We start from the raw sequence: 7,585 nt of genomic DNA, 5'->3' as shown, positions 1-7,585 counted from the left end.
AGAGTCCGGAGGACTAATAGATGGTTCAGTGACGTGAATCAGAACCTTCCCTTTTTTGGAATGACTCTTCTGTCTTGACTAATAGGGCCCTATCTCTCGCATTGGGTTGGGAATTTCCTGTTTTTTATCTCATTTTCAAGCACCGCGCCTCCTCCTCCTTCCAAGAGCCTAGAAGAGAAGCCCTTCTACCGCAGGGCCAGCCAACGGATCATTTATGGGTTACTCACCGACTGTCTGGCCCTCGGAGAAAGCCTGATCCAATCTCTCATGACATCACACAGAAGAGGGAACTGAGGCTGGAAAAGCACCATGGCCTCCTTGGTAGGAGACCCTGAAACAGTGGTCTGTTTGGGCCCCTTTGAGAACCTGATGTAAGCTATGGGGGGCGGGGGGACAAGCGGGTTCCTAAAACTCCTGATGTCCGTACCCTGCCCTGTCCACCATCTCTCTATTTGGGTTTTTCAAGGGAGTTTGAATGTTGTACTGGGCTTGAATCCTGAATCTGCTGCTTCCTGGATGAGTAAAGCTGAGCAATTCACTTCCTCTCTCTGAGCCTCAGTTTCCTCACCTGCAAAATGTGGAGAGCGATAACACCAACCCCCCAGGGTTGTTACTGGGGTGGAGATTAGAGGAGACCACATAGGCAGAAACCCTTAGTCTAGTGTCTGGTGCTTAGCAGGCAGTCATCACTTTGGGGGAATAATATTCTGGAAATAATTTCTGTTTGAAAAATAAAGAGGAGACGCCCTGGGCCACCCCTCCCCTCCCAAGCCTGCAAGGCAAGGAATCCTCTCTGTGGTCTTAGTCAGGAGGTGGGTGTGGAGGCTGGACACACTCCCACGGGACCTTCCTCCCTTGGACAGTTGGTGCTTGGTGGTGCAGGGTCTGGCGTTTGCAGGCTCCCCACACCCCGGGCACACCCAGCCCCCCACCCCCGTGAGTCAGCTCCACTCCTTAAGGCACAGCAAAACCCACAAGTCACTTCCTGGCTGGCCCCAAACAAAAGCCTAGAACCTGCAGTGCAGGAACTGACCCCTTATCACTTCTCAGGCCTGATAAGAAGGGCAGCAGGTTCTGAGTCAGCCAGGAGTGACTGGCTGCTTCATGACTCTCCCTGAGCCTGCTCCCCGCCCAGCCTGAGCGTTCAGATGCTGCTGCTTCTCCCCTCTCCTCCACTCATGCTGCCCTGCAGGCCTACCATTCAGCCCTCCGGCATCGTCTCTGGAAGAAACCAGATAAAACCTCTCTGGAGGAGCAGCAGCCATACAGGGGCATGCTCCCTGGGGTTTATCAGATAGGCAGGCTCTTCTGGAGCCCAGGGAGTGAGGCAGGGACTGGGACACGGGAGGCAGGGGGGAAAGGTGAAGGGAGGGGTGGGCTGCACCTCACCATCTGGTTGAAGCTCTCCACAGGAGGAGCTGGGGCTGCAGCCGCCTCAGTCCCCCAGCCTCCCAACCAGCCCCACTCTGGTCTGACTGTCCTCCACCCAGCACCTTGTGCCACCTGCTTTTAAGCCACATCTGCTTGTTCCACCCATTGCCCTTGGGGGAGAGGCCGGGTTTTCTTCTGACTCCCAAGGCCTCATTCCTTCCTAGAAAGGAACTTCTCATATCCAGAGGAGGTGGGTCCAGGAACTTTCTTAGTGAGTGGGTGGAGGTTTGATGGAAGGCTTCCTGGATGAGGTAGCATTTGAGCTGTCCTGCTATTCTAACAGAATGAGAGGCAGAAGGAGAGGAAGGCAGGTGATTCCCAGAAGCCAACAATTCCAATTCACCCAGCTTCCTCCTGAGCAAGGAGCCTGCAGGGCCCTCTTCCCAGGCGGGGGCTTCTAGTGGAAAGAATGGGAAGCTCAGCACTTGGCTGTGTGACCTTGGACAAGTGTCTCTCTACCTCTGATCTCTTCTGTAAACCAGGCTGAAGCCACCTATCAGGGCTGCCAGGGGAGAGGAAAGCCTGCAACGTGTATCAATGCCCACTAAGTGCTTGAGCCATTTGGTCTGTGAGGGGGTTTTTTCCACGGCAGTGTCTTGGTTGCTTCTCTGGTCCAGGTCAAGTAAAGGGCCAGGGTTAGGGGGAAACGAGGCCAGGCCAACCCGGATTTGCCAATTGTTCCCCGCTGTGTGTTTGCTCCTTGGGGCTCGCAGGAGGAAATTCTCTGCACAAAGACAGGAAGGCAAAGCTAACAGTGGCGCCTGGTACAATCCAAGGGTCTGCAGCACCTAGAGAGCCGGCAGGAGAATCACAGCAGCGGCTCAGTCACCCAGGCAGCACTCACCTGCTCTCAGGCGTCACCTCAGGATGCCACGCAGGGGAGAACAGACCCAGACTGAGTTTGGACCTGCTCTAAGTCACGTAAAGGCTTCCAATTCAGCTCCTCGACTTTTTGTCAAATTCACAATCATTGACTGAGGACATGCTATCAAGTACCTAGAAGACGGTAATCCCTCACCAACTGTGGTTTTCAGAGAATTCACTTTATACATACATATATATACACATTTTAAATAACTTTATTGAAGAGTAATTCACATGCCATACAATTCAGCCATAGTAAGTATACTATTTGATGAGTGAATTTACACAGCAGTTCAACCACCACCAACAAACCAGTTTCAAACACTTCCATGACCCTGTTTGCTCATTTGCAGTCAATTCTACCCCCAGCCTCAGGCAGTGACTGGACAGCCTTCTGTCTGCAATTTTGCCTTTTCTAGAAATCCCCACCCTCTTAAAAAAAAAAAGTGAAAAACTCAGGAAGGGGAAAACTCTCCAGACCTGTAAAGGGGAAAACTTTAAGGGCAAAAAGGATGTGTCCGTGAGCGGCCTAGAGGGTGTGGGGGCCTGACTCCTCCAGGTTCGACTCAGAGAACTCCCAGGTAAACTTAGGGTGAGAGGCCTGGGTGGGGGGAGAGGGGCCTTCATGCCACAGATAATAATCAAAATGGCAGCACAATGTTTACCACCCAGGGCCTGGCCTGGCCATGTGTCAGCTACCCCTGGCAACCACCTGAGAAGGGAGACTAGGTCTGGATACAACGGCAGGAGGTCCTCACTTCCCAAGGACCAGTGTGTGAGGTGCTCATGAGGTTCAGATTGGTCTTGTCTTACCCAGCGTGGATGGTGTATGCAGACCTGGCGTCTGCTAGGCCTCTAACGTGCCCTGTTGGACCCAGGGAGGCCTGGTCTCTGGGGCCGGCCACTTCTAGTTCTGGCTGGAAAGGCTCTTGTTCCAAATTTTTGCCTCTGGGCCCTGATAAGCTCAACATGGGTTACAAGTGTTCAAAAAGAAATTTGCCAACTGCATGGACTTATAAACGGCTAGGGAAATCACCTTTGAAACTAGACCCAGAGCAAGCAGCCATAAAAGAGCTCATTCACAAAAGCAGGGTACGTTTGGGAGCAAGGCTGGGGGCTGGGGGCTGGGCTGGCCTTGGCCTCCCTGGGCAGGTGAAAATCAGACAGGCCTCCTCTGTCCTAATCAGGAACTCGCCATGTTTTCTGGAGGCTGGAGCCAGACTATAAATTTCTTTCTTTCTTTTTTTTCTCTTCGTCTTTTTTTTTTTTTTTTTTTTTTTTTTTTTTTTGCCATGACCAGGCCCAGGAGGGGAGGGAAACTTTCCAGTGCTTCCAGTAGAACAGCCTTTTCCACCCCGAAAGCTGGGAGTCTGTGAGCAGGCATACCGAAGATAATAATAATGTTAGTAACAGGGAACATTTCTTCAGAGCTTCTTATGTACTGTTCTAAGTACCGCCTATGGAGTATGTACCATTATCACCCCTATGTCACAGATGAGGAAACTGAGGCCCAGAGAGGTGAAGAAAAGTCAGGAGTCACACACGCTGGGGAGTGGAGATGGCAGCTGAACCCTGAAGTTGACTCCATTTATGCCCGTGCAGTACTGACTTCTGCCACAGAGATGCCTTGCCTTCCCCTGAGCCTTGTTAGTAGGCCAACACTCAATCCTAGAACAGCAGAAACCCACCAAAGCTGACACCAAAGGTGTCCATGCCTCTGCTCTTTCCAGCACCCCAAATTACCCCTATGAAGCCAGGGGTCTGTGATGCTGGGTAATGAGAAATAAGTTAGGTAAGGTGGTTGTTAAAAATTGAACTGTCTCCCCAAAGAAGATGTTTAAGTCCTAACCCCAAACCTGAGAAAGTGACCTTATTTGGAAATAGGGTTCTTGTAGATGTAATCAAGTTAGGATGAGGTCATACTGAATTAGGATGGCTCTAAATCCAATGACTGGTGTCCTTATAAGGAGAGGGCGATTTGGAAACTACAGACACACACACACACACACACACACACACACACACACACACACACACACAAGGAAGAAGGCCACATGATTACAGAGTGCTGTGTCTGCAAGCCAAGGACCGCCAAGGATTGCCAGCCACTACTAGCTGCTGGGAGAGAGAGTCATGGAACAGATTCTCCCTCAGCGCCTCCAGCAGGAACCACCCTGCCTACACCTCGATTTAGGGCTTTTGGCTTAATAAACTGTAAGAGAATACGTTTCTGTTGTTTTAAGCTACTCAGTTGGGGGTAATTATGGCAGCCACAGCAAACTTTTTCCCCTCCTCAAATCTCTTCAATCAGCTTTGTCATTTTGCTGGTTCCCTCATTAATGAGGCAAATAAACTTTAACACGTGGTTACTATATACTTGTATGAGAACCCTTTTGAAAAGTATACTTTGCTACAGCATAGATCCAGAGCTGTTACTTCAACTTACTCTGTCCACTGTCTGATAAACAATGTCCCCCAGGGCCCACTCCTCGGTCCCAGGCATTGGGAAAAGCCAGGCTAAGCCCCCAGCCCCCCACGGATGGCAGTCCATCCAGACGGTGTCAGGAGGAAAAAAGCCCTCTCAGCTTTGGTCTTTTTCAGCAGGTGGAAGGCAGGCCAGCATGGTGACAAAGCTGAGAGGTAGACGGCTGGGGACGGGTGACCTTTTCAAACCTAGTCACATCTAAGTGGGGCAGAGAAAATACTTACAAGCCCATGCCGGAGGTGCTAGGGCCCAGGGCTCGGTGACATGAAGCAGATGGCCAAACAGCCCGCTGAGGACAGTGAGGTCATTTGGAGGTTGTCTTAGATGGGCAGTGAAAGGAGGAAGTCAGCTCTCCCTGAACCTGAAACAAGCGGGGTGCCCAGGGTGGGCCTGGGAGCAGGGCACTTACCAAGGCTTCTGGTAGAAGGCCCGGTGGTAACTGGTCTCTTCTCTCAGGACACCCTCAGAACTGAGGCATGTCGTGAGACGTGAGTGGGGCAGCAAGCTGGGCTTGAATCTCATTTCCCTCACGTACTTGCTGTGTGATCAGGAATCAGTTTCCTTACTGGGAAAATGACCACCTTTCCCACTAGTTCCCAGGAGGCCGTGATGCACTCAGGGATGGGAAAGCACCTAGGACAGGCCCTGGCATGAAACTGACACAGAAAGGCAAAAAAATAAAAAATAAATAAAAAATAAATTGTCATCCTCAAATACTCTTTTGGCTTTTTTTGAGGAAATCACTGAACAGGAGGGTGGGAGGTAAAGACAACTTAAGTAATTTCTTTTCCAAAAATGGAAAATAACTTTCAATGTAAAACAATTACTGCATTCCACTAGGGTGCACATTTTTTGCATATTTTAACATCTCAAAAACCCAGATGTATCTTACTAATTGGTGACATGTTGTAGTTCAATTGGTAGCAGTTTCCCTTCAAGGTAGCATATAAAATAATGGTGTCTTGCAATCAGTGGCATTTTAGACTTATGAAATGTGGTCTAAAATTGATACAAGCTCATTGCATCAAGTTCAGACACAGAGAAGCATATGAGGTGTGATAAAAAAAAAGTGAATGTTTAAATAAAAAAATTATTACAGTAAAAAACACATTGCCATTAATCCCCCCCAAAATACTCCCCTTGCTTCGAACACACTTATCCCATCATTCTTGCCACTTTCTGAAGCAGTTCTGGAAGTCCTTTTTCATGAGTGTCTTTAGTTGCGCTGTCGTGGCTGCCTTGATGTCCTGAATCATTTTGACTTTGGGGAAGAGCCAGAAGTCGCACGGTGCCAGATCCAGTGAATAAGGTGGATGAGGACACACCGTAATATTTTTATTTGACAGAAATTGCTGTACCAGAAGCGATGTGTGACACGGATCATTGTCATGATAGAGGATGAAACCGTTTGCCCATTTCTCAGGCCATTTTGTATGCAGGCCGTTGCTTAAATGCTCATAGACACTCACAAAAGAGGACTTCCAGAACTGCTTCAGAAAGTGGCAAGAACGATGGGATAAGTGAGTTCAAAGTGAGGGCGAGTATTTTGAGGGGGATTAATGGCAATGTGTCATTTACTGTAATAAAATTTTTTTCTTAAATTTACATAGTCACTGTATTTATTGATCACTGCTCATACATGGTAAAGTTTCCCGAATTCCAGAACACTGCCACCCTACAGACAGCCTGCTCTGTGTGAAAGTGCACGTTTCTGTTTTTATTCTCTTTAATTGCCCAGCAAATCTCAGGGCAGTCGCCCAGACCTCCTTCAGTGCATCAGAGCCAAATTAATGCTCATCTAACGACAGCAACACGTTACAGATTCGGATTTCTGATCACTTTCCCCACGTGCACCCCACCCACGTGGCGGGCCTCTCCCCTGCTGCCAGTGTCCTGTGCAGACCAGATGTAGGGCGGAGGGAGGCAATGACTGCAGGCTTTGAAAACATGTGCAGTGTGGTTTGTAGTTTCACTACTTTCAAGTGACAAAAAATCTGGGCCCAGAGAAGGAAAGCAGTGGGAAATCAGAAATGTGTGTCTTATGCAAAGGTAGGCGCTTTTTTTTTAACCCATGATAGGATTTAGCAGAACCACCAAAGAGTGCTCCCACTCAGCTCTATGCCAACGTAACCAAACTGGGAAGAAGGAGGCCCCAAGTTTCATAATAATCACATGTCAACTCCGATGCACAGGGAGCTGCTGTCAGGAGCACTGGACTGAAAGATTCTGAGAACCACATTTTTCAGAGAAGGGGAAAGTGACTTGTCCAAAGTCATTTGACTAGTGAGCAGTGGAACCAGTCTGGAATCCAGTCTAGTCTCTTGGCAAACAAGTCTGGGGCTCTTTCCTCCCAGGGGGCCCCTCCCGCCCCCATCAGCTGTGCACAAGATTTTCTTTGCTCTGAGTCTATCTCCACGGCCTCCTGTGGATCACACTCCAACAGAAGACTGAAATGAGAGGCAAGGGGAAGGAGGCGGGGAAACACACCAGCCTGGGGGCCTGCCGGCTATGAATGGGACCTCTGTTTGCCTGCCCTGTGCGTCTGGAATTTTGTATGAAAACAATGAACTGGAAGGAGGTGAAAGCATGTTCCCCAAAGCAAGGCCAACCCCCCTCACTCCCCGCTTTATAAAAGACCTGCTTTGTTCCAAGCAAAGGAGAAGCTGGGAAATATGCTGAGATTTGGAGAGTTCAGGTGTTTGGGCTGATATGCCAATCCTAGGAGGAGGCAGCTATCAGGAAAATCAGGGATTTCAAACCCAAACCTGGCATTTCAGACTCTAATCATCTTCCTAACTGCTCTTA

The sequence above is a fragment of the Rhinolophus sinicus genome, chromosome 5 (assembly GCF_057876585.1).
Source record: "Rhinolophus sinicus isolate RSI-liver-muscle chromosome 5, RSI-T2T, whole genome shotgun sequence".
NCBI classification, from domain to species: Eukaryota; Metazoa; Chordata; class Mammalia; order Chiroptera; family Rhinolophidae; genus Rhinolophus; species Rhinolophus sinicus.
Note: the sequence above shows the minus strand (reverse complement) of the source record.